Below are 18,104 nucleotides of genomic sequence, written 5' to 3' on the forward strand. Positions count from 1 at the left end.
AAACAAAATAAGGCACTAAAGACCCAGGCACATAACGTGCGGGGAAAGAGGCCATGCATATAATGCACGCCACATATGAATATTTTTTTATGCAGCGACAGATGTTTCCCCTTATGCGCGCGCTAATAAAATTTCCCAAATTCCCAATAATACAACTAGGGACCACTCGCCCCCGCATTTTCGAGAATGACTCGACCCAGTCAAACATATTGCATTTCTTTCAGAAAAATGGGTCGCTTTGCCGCTATGCAACGAAGCGCTGCCAAGAACGTCATACGTTATACGTCGGAATGCCGCGCTTGTTTTAAGCAACATCCCATACGCCTGTGCCCCATCTTTCGGGCCAAAAAACCCGAGGAGCGTCTTTACTTAGCGATCCGCGGGAGCTGCTGTGGAAATTGCTTGGCTCTAGACCAAGCCAAGGCCGATGTAAAAATGCGGCGAAAAACATCACACGATGCTTCACATCTCCTCGATTGATGAAGAGGAACAGCTACTCCACAAAGCCCGCTCCAAACCATGGAGTGTACAAGTTGAGGAGGAGCTGGAATCACCCCGTGAGCGGATTGACGACTCCATCTCGTTATATGCGTCAGATGCTGGAACGGAGACTGGGCCTCTTCGTCCAGCTCGAATCCACCGAACCGGAGCGGAGACTCGGTCTCTTCGTCCGAACACAACACCAGCAGCCAAATCGTATCGACCGCTTTTGCAGCACGAAAGGAAGCGGCTCCAGCACAACCCATCTACAGTCCAGCGCCATGTTCGTGACGGCCGAGGGGAGACTCGGTCTCTTCGCCGGCAAACTAAGGACCCTCAACGAAGACAACCACCGCGCGATCGCAGAGCGGAGACAAGGCCTCTTCGCCTGCAACAACGACATCACACCCATCATCAACCACGATATCGCAGTCACGGATCCAACTCGCTGCAGCTCACCACCGTGTCCGCCTTCCGGGCAGGGCTCCTAGCCCCGCATTCAGCTGCCACCGCCACCATGATACCAACGGTAGCGATCACACCCACCGCGGTCGTGAAGATAGAAGCTGGGGGGCGGCTACACCTCGTCCGGGCCTTAATTGACGGATGCTCCCCCACCACCGTGATAGCATATGAGCTCGCCCAGGAGCTCCAACTCCCTGCCAGCAACATTGGCGGGCAAGCAGGATGCCTACTACGCATACGAGGAAGACACGGCCAAAATAAACGAATTGCAACCCATGCGGCGGTCGTGTCCAATTTTCGGCGAATGGCCCCCACGACCAGCGTCGACAGCGCCATCGCATCCCCGTACGCACATCTCCGTCTGGCGCATCCACAGTTTTATTCATCCGCCCCGATCCGCCTCGTACTAGGGACAGACGTATATGCCGAAATAATGCTATCAGGGATTCTGCCCACCACGTTTGGCCCTTTGCTGGCTCAGAGTACCATCTTCGGTTGGGTACTCTCGGGCACAACCAAGGCCTAACATGAAAATGTTCGGTAACGACCGAAATCTATGAATTTTTACACTTTTTTATTTTTATTGAATTTCTGCTGTACACCGTCGCAAGAGGTGTGCATTGTGATTTCGTACAAGGGAAAAATCTTTCTATCCCTCCATTGCCATACCTACGTGTCAAATCATAGCTGACAGGGAGAACGGCTGTCGCGAAGGGTCAGAGAATGGAAGAAAGGTTTCTTTTTCTTGTGTTCGCCGTTATTAAATTGAAGTGCCATGAATTGCACATTTGTTTCAAATCAGCTTTTCCTTTAAATTTGTATACAGAAAATCAGACTACATATTAATACTCACTCGCTGTTCACTATTGTGAACGTTTTATCGAAAATTCGCCACTTGTATGAATTCACAATAGAGGTGTGCGTTTTAAAAGCTTGTATCATTACAATAAGTTATTTTTTATTGAATTTTCTTCATACAAAATTCACAAGCATAGAATTTCCAATGAATTTGTAATAAACGGCAAGAACGGCGTTTCATACGCATGCACGTGTGTGTGCGGGTTGTCAGCACCCATGCACGTATATGTGGGGGTTGTTGTGTGTGTGGCTTTTTTCCCCTCCTTAATACCAGAGGACTTTTTCGCGGCTTAGCGGTTGTCCTCAACGGGATAACCGGCCTCTTTTTCGATCGACCGCCAACCAGTTCACATCGCCCAGGATCACCATCGTCAAGTTATACGCAAAGGTAATATTGTATCCTCTTTATATTTCCTTACACTCTAATTAAATATTATTTTATAACGAGGGAATCCTCTTTGTGTTCTTATTTATTTCTTTGAGTGACCCATCCATTCCGAGATCGACCCGTGTGCGCCTACCCACTGCCGGTTTCAGACGCACCCAGGCCGAACAGCAACAATATTATTGTTTAGTGTTTTTTAACGTAAATATGTAATGTAACAAAAATCTATCATTTTCAGTGTACGTTAGATATAAATGTTTAATGTGTGTTTTAAACTTTGTGCATCTATATGTAATACCTACTAATGTTGTTTTTGTATTTTTGCTCTTTTTATTGATTTCTAAATAAACTTACGGTTACGCTCCTGAAGATGCCAAGAAAATCTTAGCGAAACGTTGAGCTGTAAGGTGGAAAAAGCTTTGTCTTATTCGCACCCCATATAAATAGATCAGACCAGCTTATTATATATAAAATTAAGAAGTTCTTTGTGAAGAATTTTGTTTTTTGTTTCACCCGCTCGTCACCAATTATGTTATGTATTAATAAGTACAACGCACCAATTTGACAGCTAAACTTCGAATGATTTATTGAGTAAGAGTATTATAGTTCGTAGGTATGATTACAAGAAGTGGTAATGAAACAAGAGTATAGTGCGTTTGTATATACATGCGTATGTAGCATATGTAATGTTCGAAAACTGAGTTGCTATTAACACATAATATATAACACCCAATAATAACGTTACGATCAACCGTTATGTTACCAAAGTTAATATACTCTAAAAATGAAAAAACAATTTTAAGGCTAAAATAAAAAGCTAAAAGTTTAAGGCAACTTTTTGAATGTTTTGTGCATTTTTTTTCTTAAAAAACGAATCACTAAAAACATTTAATATTTCTAGTAAATAACTAAAATTATTTTGTACTCCTATTTCATAGAAAATAATTAAAATAATTTACAGATGCAATCTGTGTTTTGTTAAAATGATTTAATGTTACTCATTTGACACTCTTCTACTATAACTACTACAGCATATCTGTGAAGTTGAATACACAACCTCGCAAACCATAAAAAACAAAAAACTGTTCTAAGTATTTTTCAAACAGCTCTAGAGTTCCTGAAAAAAGAACAACTTTGCGACCAATATTCACATTTTTCCAAAAGCGAAAATTGAAAATTAAACCAAAATGGTGTTCTGAGTAGCTTTTCAATGGTTCTGGAGTTCCTAAAAATGGGAAAAAAGTTCTCTAAATTTTTCTGAAAGTCGAAATAATTAGAAACTTGTAAAATTTAAGAAATGCCTTTCAAAAGTTCTGGAGTTCCTGAAAAGGAGAAAAACGATTTGAAAAATGTGATAGTTGTTTTGAAGAACTCTTTTCCTTAATTTCAGGAACTCCAGAACTATAACAGCTCCTCAGAACACCTTTTTTTCATTTTGAAAATTTTTCCAAATTTTTGACTTTAGCTCGTAATTGTGCAAGTCCACCCTCAATGGCAGCAAATAGCATTGTATAGCTGTTTTGTCTACTTGCGAACTGAGAAGGAGTTTTGAATCGAATGGCAAACACACGGAACTAAACCGCTACTAGCTTGATGTTGCTTTAATAAAGTTACAATTCCTCGATTTCTAATGCTAGCATTATCTGTTATTAAGCACCTCAAAGTTTTCATAGCTAGCCCAAATTCATTAAAACTTAATCTACACCAAATTGTTCATCAAGATTTTCTAAAAATTAAAAAAAGGTTTAATAGGGCTAAACAATTTCTGAAAAAAGCTTAAAGTTAAATCAATTCTTTCTCCGTTTAGAAAAAAGCTAAAATGGTAACACTGGTTTTAACGTTTTAGACATATAACTGGCAGTTTAGAAACTTCTTTCAGACTACAAACTAGTAGTGGAAGAGTCAATTATATTATTTCTAAATGTACACCGCGACATCAATCGGATAAAAAATGAGAGTTTTCTTCGACATCGGATCATTGAAATTTGGGTAAAAGCCTAGTTGAGGGGTCGACTGCTAATACGTTACCAAAAATATCGAGAGAGGTATCAAACGACGCGTCTTAACATCAGTATTAATAATCCGAAGGCGGAAATAAAACTTTTAACTCGTTCAAAAGATATTAGCGAAAAACCGAAAAATTACCCGCGGATCCTTCCGAAACCGGCGGTGGTATCCATAGTATTTTGTGCAGAACACCATTCTGCGTTGGCGGCATTCGGCCGCGCTTATTAAAAATTACCCTGGGTAGGTCCAACACCGCTTTGGAGACCAAAACTATATCCGCGCAAAACACTTATGTTGACAATTTTTTTTATGGGTACTACAACATTACAACAATCACATGAAAATCGCCAACTTCAACTGCAAATATCTCCGGACAGACATGCAATTTTTCTTTTCCGTCTTTTGACACCTCTCTCGACATTTTTGGTAGCGTATTAGCAGTCGACCCCTCAACTAGGCTTTTACCAAGAAACGTTTATATCTGGTAAATTCTTACCTTCAGTCCGCACTGTGATTTGTTGCTGGGTATTTTACATTCGAGCATTACTGTTTCGGCGGTATTTAGTTTTTTGTAGAGTCGGCTTTCTTGACGGGGAGGTCGCATGGACTGCGGCACTTGCGTGATTGTGCAACATACTGACGGTGATACCAACAGGTGGGAGTTCGTTGTGCATTGGTCGTTTGAAGCTGAGTGGTAGAACCGCGTTCCCCTCGATACACTACAAACCATTATAAAAACCGGCCTTTCTATCCCGAATTAACCTACTCCTCAAAACCCTAATACGAAAAAAGTTTCGGAGAAAATAGGATAGGGTAAAATCATCAAGCGAAACAAGCTAATAGGCCCAACTTACCACCAAAACCACCCGTCCCTATGGACATAGATAGGTCCCTGCAATCGAGACAAATTAACTACCAGAACAGACCGCACCAAAGCGCCACCTTCCAACACAACAAACACAACCACCAAATAAATTGCAAAGAGCATACCATACCCATACAAGAAATCCAGATGCTAACGATTACCAAATAATGGCAGATCCGAACCAAATATTTGGAAACACAAATTATTCGAATAACTATTAAGGAGAACAGTCAAGCCAAGTTGAGACTAATGTTAACTTTACGACAAAATACAAACAGGAATAGCTCAGTCGTAACTGAAAGGACACAGGGAACTAACTAAAGTTTGTTTTTTTACAGACTTCTCCTACCACTGTACCTTGCAGATATAACGAAATTTTGGAACATATTGAGCTAACAAGCGCAGTGCGTGGAAATGGATCGTAGGAAATCCAGACCACATAGATCACAAAATAGTTCCAAATAAATTAAACAAAGTTTTGAAAAATAATAATAACCAAGTCATTATTAAAAAAGTCACCATAGAAAAAGTTAACGAAATTACAAATATTACAAATCCTATCATAAAACACTTGGAAGATGATAAAAGCAAAGAAATCGAATCATTTTTAAAACTAATGGACATTAGGACCGTTAAGAAAAATAATAAAATCAATTTTGACTTAATCTTTAATTGCAAAAACACTCTTTACGAAATATAGAAAATATTTAAATAGTACAACTCACTTCAAATATGTTCAAGAAGTAATTTATTAAATTTAGGAAATGAATATTGTGTAAGTAATATATTAAGAAGCCAGTTCCCAAACTGCGAAGTGACCAACAGCGAGCACATTCCAGAAGCATCTTATTTTTAAACGATTTTAGAGGAGAAGTCCTGATTAACGAAGAACTCCCTTAACGGTACATTCATAATCTACTATAACAATGCCAAAATACAATCAACAAGGAATTTTTACAATACAGAAAGATCATCAAACAAGCCCCTACCCGCTATACTCCAAATATTTTCAGAATAAAATAAATGAGAAGAAATCCTATCATTGCAATTACTGAAGCAGCTAAACCTCAATAACACGGAGCAAATAAATTCCACACGATCGATGAACTATTTTTTCTAAAAGCAGAGGTAATCTCACTAAAGAAAGAAGTTGATAGACGTGAAAATGGTGCCGTTTCCACTGATCTAATTTTAAGCGGCATACCTAATACTGTTTATGAGAAGTGTGTGGAGATCTTCGCTAACATTTGTAGAGCTGTGCACACTGAGGTGCCTGCTGTTAGAGAAGTTCTTCGAACAATAAATCCAAACAAACGAGCAGCAACTCTGCTTCTTGTTCACCAATTGTCGTCAAAATGTTCTCCTCACATGCTCGAGGTCGTTTTCTCAAAGCTGTTGCTAGTTATTTTAAAACCAACAAAAAAGCTCTGATTGCAAGCGACATCTCAATCGAAGGCTCTGCTAGAATTTACATACGTGAAAGCCTTTTGAGAGCGAACCGCGAGATAATGCAATATGCAGCTCAGTTAAAGCGTCAAAAATTCTTAGCAGCAGCTCTTTCTGTGCGAGGACAGGTGATGGTTCAAACAAGAGATGGCGAAGAAGCAATTAGGATAAATGATAAGATAGACATTGGTGAAATTGGTGGCAGAGCGTAAAACTGTAAAAATTTATAATCTTTAACATAAAGTTATGTAAGCTTAATAATTTTAAGAGTATAACAGAATTTTTAAATTTAAGATACAATGATTTTTTTCCTTTCTTTTTCCGTGTTCTATTTGTATGCTCTCTACTGTTTTTTTTTTCTACTTTTCTCCCTTCTTCGTAATGCAATGATGTCTCTATGTCAGGCCACAATATTTAATTTAACATAACTGTTAACTCAACTACCGGCGCTAATGGTAATCATAAGTTGTTGTTGAATATTTTGTGTAAACAGTCTGTTGGTCTTAACATGGTTCATTTTAATGCACGCAACTTAAGCTCTGATAAAATGGATTATGTTAGATACATTTTTGAGGAACCGTTGGTTGATGTTATTTGTGTAAGTGAAACATGGTTTAGTGAAAATACCTCTGATCTGCATTCTTGTATTAGTAGCTATAACGTCATTCGGAATGACAGGAAACGTAAGAAAGGTGGTGGTGTGGCGATCTATTGCAAGAAAAATCTTAGCATTAAGTCTCTGAGTATGTCTGACGACTCAGATGTTGAGTTTATCATTTCTGAGGTCTATGATGGTGTGAGAAAAGCTTTAGTTTCTTGTGTTTTCCACCCGCCTAAATGTTGCACGTTAGATTGTTTTTTTTTTTACTGCCCTGTCCGTGTATCTAATTGATTATGAATGTTGCGTGGCGATTTCAATGCTAATTTACTTTTAAATGACTCGTATAGTAAAAAAAACTGTTTGACCAAGTTTCAACAGCTGGTTTAGCCATAGTAAATGACATAATACCTACGAGGTATGCCAACAAGAAATCCCAGCGTATTAGACCATTTTATGATATCCGACTTGACATATACTCTTAAATTTGACCAGCTTTGTTTTGTATTAGACCATGACCTAATTTTTTTGTACTGTTAACGTTGGGTTTAATCGTCCTGAGCCATATGTTTATGAATATCGTGATTTCCGTTCTGTGGATACCAAAGTGTTGCTCAGTGATTGTTCTCGTATTCCTTGGAATTATTGTTGGTATTTAGATACGGTAGATAAGAAACTTGAACATCTTAACTAAAACATAGGCTGGCGAAAATCTTTGGACTGAACCGTCCTAGAGGATGCCGGCTGGTAATAGTCACTACAGAAACCCCGTTAGGGGAGTGCTAGCTAAGTTCAGGAATCAGTGCCATTAGTGCCTTAGTTCCTTAATAGCTCTGGCATATGGAAGTGGCTCTTGAACGTGGTCTCAAGGTGCGGGCCAGACCAGTTGTATTATACGTTGCCGTGCCGATGGTCAGCCTGGCTGGGGGCCCTCTCAAATAGCCCAGTCGCTAGCGGAGCCCTTTGGGAACCAGGCCACACCCAGTTGTAATTTTGGCCTTACCCCAGGTATAGCGGATCTCTGTCTGGGGTGGACGAACCCGTCCTCCGCAAATCGAGGGTCTAAGAAATGGATGTTTTTAAAAACAAAATAATTATAATTATAACAAGGCCGGAACTCGCAAAAAGCAGGAAGGGGTAACACCCATCAATCTGGGAGCTCGTGCGATGCAGGCTCCTCTACCAGCCGCGGTGCGGCTATTGCGGGTGGTGCGCAAAGGCTTCAGGCGGCGCCGGAGTTTTGCACATCGCCCATTACTTCCTCTAGGGGAGCTTTGGGGGCGACGACTGGACCAGCTGCTTCTGCTAGTAATCATCTCGGTAGGCAGCTTGCTACCGGGGGAGCTGCTAGGATGGGGGAGCAGCCCGTCCGCTTGCCTCCGGCTACGCCGACGGCGTACACCCAAAGGAAGAATAGGCCACCTCCCTCACAGATGCGCAGTAGGCATAGGCAGGTGGCTATACGCATCCTGAAAAGGTTGGCAAACGCCCCCAACCTGTTCTCCATGGCGTTGCCTGGGGACGTTGAAGAGTTACGGGCAAGAATTGAGTGGGCGAAAACCATCGTCCCTGATTTTAAGAAGTCTGCTCCGGTGAAGGTACAGGCTTCCGGTAAGCGCAATCGTTCGATGGAGATTGCGCAAAATGATCCTAAGAGACTTAGAGTCAAAGGCCCCTCCTTCGCAGAGGTTGCTAAAAGTAGCATCTTTGTGGGGGTCTTTGAATCTAATCCTGATAAAGAGCAGATCTTCAAAGAGAAATGGGACTGGATAAGGACCGAAATGGCCACTTTTTCAGTCGCCTTGGTAAGAGAGATCCCTGGATCTCCAACTGTTTGCAAAGAGGTGGGTTGGTACCAGGGGCAAGTCAAGTTGGTGGCCTGCGATGACCAGAGGTCAGCGGACTTGTACAAAGAGGCGGTGGCTAGGTTGGATGAGTTCTACCCTGGTGCGATGCTCAGGGCTGTCGACTTCAAGGACATCCCATCTAGGCCGAGAGCTAGGGTCTGGATTCCATCCAAGCCGGATTATCCGGAGGGAGTCCTTGAGGTCACTATGACCTTCAACCCAGAGCTACCTTGCTCTCGTTGGAGAGAACTGAAGCTGGAGCATAGCACCAGGGCGACGCGTCAGGCGCTACTCCTACTCAACAAGGAGTCACTGCCTTTTTTGGAGCTCGCGGATGGCGCAATTAAATTCGGGTTCGACACCATGAAGATTAAGGTTTACTCGAACGACCTGAAGGCGGCCTATGATCCGGATAGTAGGGCATAAGATATGCGGGCTGAAAGCGGCGGGACTGATGTTGGTGAGTGGTGCCACACGCGGGAAACCGAGAGCTTGCATATTGGTAAGACCTGAACTAAAATTTATTTTTCTACCCCAGTTTAGCGACGAGGATGCTACAACTATGACGGTGACGTTCAGTGGTACTGATGCTGCACTGATGTCCTTTTACTTTCCACACGAGGAGTCGGCTTCGACTGAGCTAGTCAGCAAGATAGCTGTGGATGCGAAGGGGACACTACTACTAGCGGGAGATGCCAATGCGTACCACGAAGCGTGGGGTAGTGGAGACACGAACGAAAGGGGTGGGTCACTATTCGATTTTGTTATCATACTTTAAGATTTGTAATAGGGTTCGGCACCCACGTTTGTTACTAAGAGCAGACAGGAAGTTCTAGACGTCACCCCGATCTGGGCGGAGAAACTATGATAAAAAATTGGATGGTGCTTGATGACCACTCTTTTTCGGTTCATAGATTTGTCCGGTTCGACCTTGGTAGGGTGGCGGTCAAAACTGTCTGGCATAGGAACCTTAAAAACGCCAACTGGCGTATCTACAGTGAGGAACTTCAAAAGAGGCTCTCAGGATTTAGTGTTCATATACCCCAGAACTCTGCAGAGCTGGATAACATGATTCACTCGTATACGAAAGCATGCGGGAGTTAACGCCGTTAGTATAAACATACATACATACTACACACACATAATTATTATTTGTAAACAAAAATATCTGTAAGCAATTATACATACATACATACATACTACACACACATAATTATTGTTTGTAAACAAAGATTTCTATAAGCAAAGCATATCAGTTGTTTGTCTCCCAGTTAGAACGCTACTTGTTATATAATGCATTAAATTATCCATAGTGCTACAAAGACTATGCGTGAGGAATTAAAAATGTTTACATCAGTTTGTTAAAACAGAGTGACAAATCTTCACGTATATATTTCTATACATGTGAGCAGCCTTCTTTTTTATGTTCACTAAATTCTGGTATTAAGCTTTCATATATTTTTCTCTTTTCAATATGCGTTAGCGTTATGGCATAAATAACATATTAACTAGCTGTTGTATTTATCTGATATTCCTAACGCATATATAATGAAATAAATAACAAATTATCTAGCTGTTATACTTATACCATAGTCCTAACGCATTTATAACGAAAAAAATAGCACTACATTTTTTTTTTTATAAAATTTTTATTAAAATGAATTATAAAATTAAGGTTTGAAAAATCGTTCGCACTCGTTGGCAGCAGCTCGGCGAAGAAATAATTGCTTTTTCGCCACCACATTTTCTTTAAGTTTTGTCAAAGGCAAGACGTCCTTACGTCCTTATGTGTGTGTTCTGTATTACCATATATTTCAATTTTACTATCTAAATATCTAAAATCATTTAAAATATTGAATTTATTGCTATATCCCGCAATGGACATAAATTTAATTGGCTCCAATTGCCATACCGCTGAACATGCAGCTGTATGTTCTAATGGTATATTCGCTTGTATATCTCCATTCATGGTATAAGACTGAGCATGACCAGCAACCAGTAAATTTTCTTCTTACCTGTAAAAGCGAAATCACGCAAACATTCCATTGTGCGTAAATGCCATATCGAGAATTTCGGTCCACCGCTACAAATTAACCAATCATCATTTGTAGAAACAGCACGAATCCATTTGCCATATTCCGGCCGCATCAACTGTGTATTTTCACCTGGTACTAACTTGCCTGTTGATTCTTTTTGTTGTTCACTCCAAAAGCATACGGTACCATCTTCTGATGCTGAATATATTTGTCCACTATCACTGCCGGTTATACTCTGTATATAATCCCGTGTGTCCACGATAGCCATCTTCCAAATTTATTTGATATATAACATTGTCACCACACACGGCATATAAATAATCCTTGCCTACACGCAGCCACAAAAAGTTAATATCTGGTACCTCAACTGCATCTACATCAAGCGGAATTTTTATTTCCCATTTATGTAATGTGCTCAATTCACGCTTTTCTTCATTCCATGCGAGACCATAAATGACACTAATGGCGCCAACTATAAGGAAATCGCGATGAAAGCAAAGGCTGAAGGACAAGTTTTTTTTGGCATTTTTAAGTACTTTTTCATATCTCGACACTTACTCTTTTACAAAAATATCACCAAGGCTATTACCGAAAAAAAAACCGGCCAGATTCGGAAATCGCTTGTGAAATAACATTATACATGGCTTTCAACTTTTAGTCACTCATTTCTACACTATAACAGCTTTTGAGCGCCAATAATGCATAAAGAAAAGCAATTGGTGCTATAAAATTCCTTTTTTTTAATATTGTTACGAATATTAGCAAAACTAAGGAGTGCTGCCAGCTCTAAGCCGATGCTAAGCAGTGACGTGAATGCACATCAATAATTCAATCATCATGTATCTACATAAACGAAACAATAACTGCGTCTACATATATGTATGTACCATGTACGTATACAAGCAGCGGAGAGTCAATCCACAAATACATGCATATATATGAGATACTCCTATAAGTATGCAATGAGAAAAACTATAAAATTGTGCAATTTTAGTTATAGATGAGAAGTTTGAGAGCTCATGGACAATGCTAGTAGATCCTAGAAGATGCGAACGAGGAAACCAGAAAGTATAAAAGGCCGCAGATGTAGAGGCGCTGGAATTCAGTTTGATTTGAGTTGTCGAGCAATTACGACTAAGACGATATCTAGCGAGCAATAGCAGTATTATTTTGAAAGGGTTTCATTTGAGCTATCAATCAGTTTGGTTATTAAGCAAGCTATTCGTTGCACAGTTTGAGTGTTATTGTGAAGTACTTTGATAAAGGCCATTTTGCATTATTACAAATTGGAGTTATTTATTCAACAGTTATTGATTCGAACTTAGCAGAGGATTGCAAATAAGAGGATTTGCAAGTAAAATCGTTACAATTGGTGTCAGAAGAGGAATTGTTGAATACATTCCAGAGGACAACTTGGACATGGCAAAGTTCAGTGAATTGAAGATCCAGCAACTGAAGAAGGAGTTGGAGAGCCGTGGATTGAATACAACTGGCATTAAACTCGAACTTCAGGCAGGACTACGGGAGGCAATTGAATTAGAAGGAATTGTCGTGGAAGAGTATGACTTTCATCTTGAAGGCGAGGAAACAACAAAAATGGAAGGGACAGTTACGCAGACAGTTACGAGCACAGACTTGAACATGATTTTGGCTGCATTATCTGCTCAAACATCGACAGTGGCTTCTCAACTGGAATCGCAAAAGACAGAAATAACATCTCAACTGGCATCTCAACTGGAATCCCAAGAGACACGTATAACATCAAATATTGAAGCACAAGAAACGCGTATTTCGGAAATGTCAGCACAAATTTCAGCACAGATATCATCTCAGATCTCCACACAACTAGAAGAGCAGGAAGTCCGTATATCATCTAAACTGGAAGCGCATATGGAAGAAAAACTAACCCAGTTTCATGAAGGCTTCAGTGGTCGACAGGATAAAATCGAGGCCGAGGTGGATGCTTTGAGAGGACGTATCGAGCAGTTGCAACTAAATCGCCCAGCAGTTTTAACGAGTAATCCAAAGGTAAAAACACCATCCTTTGACGGTTCTGTTCCTTTCCAGGACTTTAAGCTACAATTTGAGAAGACCGCAACAGTGAACAACTCGAATGCTGAAGATAAAGTTGCTGCACTCTTCGTAGCATTGAAAGGACCAGCTGCGGAAATCTTACAGACCATCCCAGAGTACGAGCGGAACAACTACGAAACATTGATGAGCGCTTTAGAGAGACGTTACGGAAGCGAGCCTAGAAAACAGATATTCCAAATTGAGTTGCAAAACCGCTACCAAAGAGCGAATAAGACTTTGCAGGAGTTTGCCTCGGATGTTGAAAGGTTGGCACATTTGGCAAATGCGGACGCACCCGTGGAGTACACCGAGAGGGTAAAAATTCAGAGCTTTATAAGTGGCATACGGGACACCGAAACAAAGCGAGCTACATACGCAAACCCAAAGCCAACATTCGCAGAAACGGTGTCACAAGCTCTGATTCAGGAAACAGCGTCGTTTCTGTGTAAGCCAGTTTTCAAAGCACGCCGTGTGGAGGTAGAAAGGCCATAGTGGGTAGACGCAATATTGGAGGCGCTGAAAGGATCGCAAAAGCGGAGTAAAAAAGTTATCAAATGCTTTAAATGCGGGAAGTCCGGTCACATTGCACGTCATTGCGATCTTGGTCCTAATAGTTCCAACAATGTGGGTGGCCGTAAACGCAAAGCTGGCGGAAATGAGCAAGAGCGTGTCGAATGTAAAGAACGAAAACTTGCCCCGGCCATTGAATGTCCTGTGATATCTGTGTCGCAAATTGGAAGGAAATCAAGCAGTCTTACCTTCAGAGGGAATGCGGATGGTAAAGAACGTGTACTGACTGTAGATACGGGCGCATCTCATTCCTTGATCCGATCTGACTTGGTCAACTGGAGAGTAAAACCGTTAACTGGAGCGAGGTTGCGTACGGTCACTGGCGAGTATAACCAAGTCCGGGGAGAAGTGATCTGTGAATTCTTAATTGGGAAGGTCATGGTTTTACACAAATTCGTTGTTGCGGAGATTGTTGATGAAGTTATATTGGGAGTGGATTTCTGGGTTGACCATGACATCAAGATCGATATGCAGAGAAGGGTGATGCATTATGAGAACCAAGATGTGCCACTTAACTTCAGTTTGGAAAAAGGGTTCAGCAGTAAGCAAGTGCTGGTGGAAAAGACTCGACAAAGGCCACGAAAGTCAAAAGGAAAGGTTGATGGATGGAATGTGCCAAATAAAGCGAAATTAAAAGTACTTGCGAGAAAAAGACCGCCATCGACAAACCCTAATGGATGCACTAAAATGAATGAAAGAATTTTTCAGAAGAATGCAAGGATGGTTTCAAGCCAGCGCGCACTTCTGTTGGGAAACGTCGGAACGATACTGAGTATGTGAAGCCAATCCGTCAAGAACAAGCTCTACAAAGTAGTTTTCCATTGGCCAAGCAACAGAGTGCGAGAGAACGATCCAGAATAATGAGTAGTAAGATGGAACACAGGTACGACAAGGAAAATAATTCGGAAGGTTTCCGGGAGAGAGATTTGGTACTGCTATACAACCCTCACCGGCGGAAAGGTGTTCCATCCAAATATCGGTGCAGTTGGGAAGGCCCGTACAGAGTTGTGAAGGATATTAGCAAAGCTAAGGAGTGCTGCCAGCTCTAAGCCGATGCTAAGCAGTGACGTGAATGTACATCAATAATTCAATCATCATGTATCTACATAAACGAAACAATAACTGCGTCTACATATATGTACCATGTACGTATACAAGCAGCGGAGAGTCAATCCACAAATACATGCATATATCTGAGATACTCCTATAAGTATGCAATGAGAAAAACTATAAAATTGTGCAATTTTAGTTATATCTGAGAAGTTTTAGAGCTCATGAACAATGCTAGTAGATTCTAGAAGATGCGAACGAGGAAACCAGAAAGTATAAAAGGCCGCAGATGTAGAGGCGCTGGAATTCAGTTTGATTTGAGTTGTCAAGCAGTTACGACTAAGACGATATCTAGCGAGCAATAGCAGTATTATTTTGAAAGGGTTTCATTTGAGCTATCAATCAGTTTGGTTATTAAGCAAGCTATTCGTTGCACAGTTTGAGTGTTATTGTGAAGTACTTTAATAAAGGCCATTTTGCATTATTACAAATTGGGAGTTATTTATTCAACAGTTTAGTGATTCGAACTTAGCAGAGGATTGCAAATAAGAGGATTTGCAAGTAAAATCGTTACAATATTATTAATATTTGTTATATTTGTTAATAATCGCTATTGACATTTGTCCACAATGGCTGTTGATGTGCACCGACAAATCTGGCAAGAAATTGAAACAAATGAGTGGGAATGCATACCATAGACTATAATGCAAAAATGATATCTCCCCTTTCCTCTCTGACATTCAGCCAGAACCATGGCGGAACCATACAAGGTGGTAGCATGGTGACATAGCTACAAACATAAATAAAAATTCCACGTACTTTGTTTTTGTAAATCCATGGACTAATGTCAAAACCGTAATGCGCCGGAAGTTGATGTAGCAAATCACATTAAAAAAATTCAAATCAGCGGTCACCGTGCTACCACCTGGTATAGTTCCGCCATAGCCAGAACAAACTTCTTTTGTTGCAGAGGAGATGACAGCCGAAGATTTTGCATTTGTATACGTGAATGCGTTGGGCAGTTTTTGCTGGGCTCATAAGTAACAATAGCCATAAGATAACATACACTAAACACTTAAACAATTTTAAGAACTTCATCTATACAACAAACAATAGTGAACCCAAATATCTATCTACAGTCGTAGGTAAACTTTAAACAATTAACAAGGGGATAATTCCCTCCGATAAGAACCGACGTATCTCAGTAGTATAAATATAACTAAGATTCATGTAAACAAGCAGTCTAAAGAATATCAATAAAGAGCACGCACTTCGGCGTAGTGAAAATTATATTTTTTTACTCATATCGTATAATCGATATTAACTGGGGGCTCGTCCGTCCTTTTCTGAATAAGCCATATCCTGCACTACAGGACAAAAAATAAAAAATTCGCCGTTCCTAGGGAAGGAAAAAAACTAGATTCCTAAAAAATTGGGATAATACGGATAAGTCTTGAAACATAGATAATCCATCCAAGCAGCGCTATAAGTGAGACAAAAAGTGAATCCCGAAACCAACGGACAACACACTGGATTACGAAGAAAACGGCAACAGTTTTTCGACTCATCACGTACATCGCTGAACATCGACTACGAAATTACCGCACAGGAGATAGCAAACCTGAGGGCACATATATCTGCCTGGACCACAACCCTGAATGAAACCCAAGAGAGGATGAATTCTCTTGAAACTAATGGAACAGTCACAGATCAATACAAAGACTGTGCACCCAACATTACTGATGCGTCGCAAATTAACTTGGAAATTTTTAAAATGCTGCCAACATTCACAGGCGACACGAACAATTATAGATCGTTGAGAAAACGTGCCTGGAAACACATGGAAAACATCAAGAATTACACTACTAAACCCACGTATTACACGGCACTCTCGATTGTACATTCGAAAATTCAAGGAGATGCGACCGATATTTTAATAAACCACGACACCAAATTCAATTTTTATTCTATAATAAATCGTCTCGATTACATTTATGCGGACCAGAGACCTCTGTATGTGTTACTCGAAGAAATGAATAGAATAAGGCAGGGGAAAAGAACCCTGGCGGAGTTCCATAGCGATGTTAGTAAATCTCTTAACCCTGCGCTCACTAAAGTCGATATGGATAGCTCAGAGAATCCCCCAGCCATGAAGGAGTATGTAAACCAGGAAGCTGTAAGAACATTCTTTCTTGGCCTGAATAGCAAATATACCAGCGGCACCCTCTATAGCCACAATCCAAAGAATTTAGAAAAGGCTTATTCTATCGCAAGTACGATACACCACGATAATGAGAACTCACAATTCGACGTTTTGCAATATAATCACCACCGACAATATAATACATGGAAGTATCAAAACACAAGCAGAAGATATTACCAGGAACCAGAAAGATACAGACCTAACGGGCAGGTGCGCCAAGGCAACATCACCAACCAATGGACGTAGATCCATCAAATTAATACAATATACCACCACAACAAAACAGCTATGACCGTCAAATGCAAGGACTACCTCCAAATAATCCATTTCGTGGAGATCCTCAAAAAAGAGAACGAAATCCGTCATCTCGCTATTTCAACGCACAATAGAAGGTACAACGTGTTAACCAAACAAGCGACGAAGAATTACAATCACTTGCACCGGAAGATGACGAATATGAAAGAGCAGTGTTTTTTTAGGCGTATTAACGATTTGCCGTGTCTGCAACGGCACTGCAGGGATACAGGCAAACTTATCAACATCCTGATCGACACCGGAGCAACAAATAATTATATAAGTGAAAAATGCAATTCCGGTAAGCCTATATTAATCAAGCCAGTAAAAGTAAAAACCCTTCATGGTTACTTAATAACTAAATCAAAAAAAATAATAAAATTATTAGAGCATAATCTCACATTTTTTGAAACAGATGCATTAGAAGAATTTGATATGATTCTGGGTGAACAGGGACTTAGAAAAATCAAAGCAGAGATCAATCTTTTCGAGAACAAGCTCAGTTATAAATATAGGGCCAAGAAAGAAAGTGAATCTGTGCAAAAAATTAATTATACGGTTAATAGTGGAAAATATAGGTCAGAAATCGAAGAAATTATGCAAAAAAACCAAAGTGCAAACGAAGTGCTACCATATACTACCACGGTTCAAGCTTCTATTAGAACGAAATCAGAAGATCCTATTTGGACCAAGCAATATCCGTACCCCATATCGGATAATGACTTTATTCACAAAGAAATTAACAAACTTTTAGAAAATGTAATGTAATTCAACCCAGCAAAAGTCCGTACAACTCTCCCATTTGGACAGTCGCTAAAAAAGGTACCGATGAACAAGGGAAACCTAAGCGCAGAATGGTCGCAGACTTTCAGAAGCTAAACGCTCAAACTATCACATATAGATACCCCATAACCCGATGTAGCTATG

The 18,104-nt window shown here is 40.4% G+C and overlaps 1 protein-coding gene and 2 pseudogenes across 4 annotated transcripts in view; 2 read left to right on the forward strand and 1 right to left on the reverse strand.

The window, feature by feature from the left end:
* Positions 1 to 18,104, forward strand: part of ninaC (STKc_myosinIII_N_like and MYSc_Myo21 domain-containing protein ninaC) — a 2,219,740-nt gene that overhangs the window by 706,551 nt on the left and 1,495,085 nt on the right. The window lies entirely within an intron of this gene.
* On the reverse strand, positions 10,711 to 11,653 carry LOC137239919 (THO complex subunit 6-like; annotated as a pseudogene).
* LOC137239927 (uncharacterized) lies at positions 16,713 to 17,362 on the forward strand (annotated as a pseudogene).

This window comes from Eurosta solidaginis, chromosome 2, assembly GCF_040869045.1.
Source record: "Eurosta solidaginis isolate ZX-2024a chromosome 2, ASM4086904v1, whole genome shotgun sequence".
Classification (NCBI taxonomy): Eukaryota; Metazoa; Arthropoda; class Insecta; order Diptera; family Tephritidae; genus Eurosta; species Eurosta solidaginis.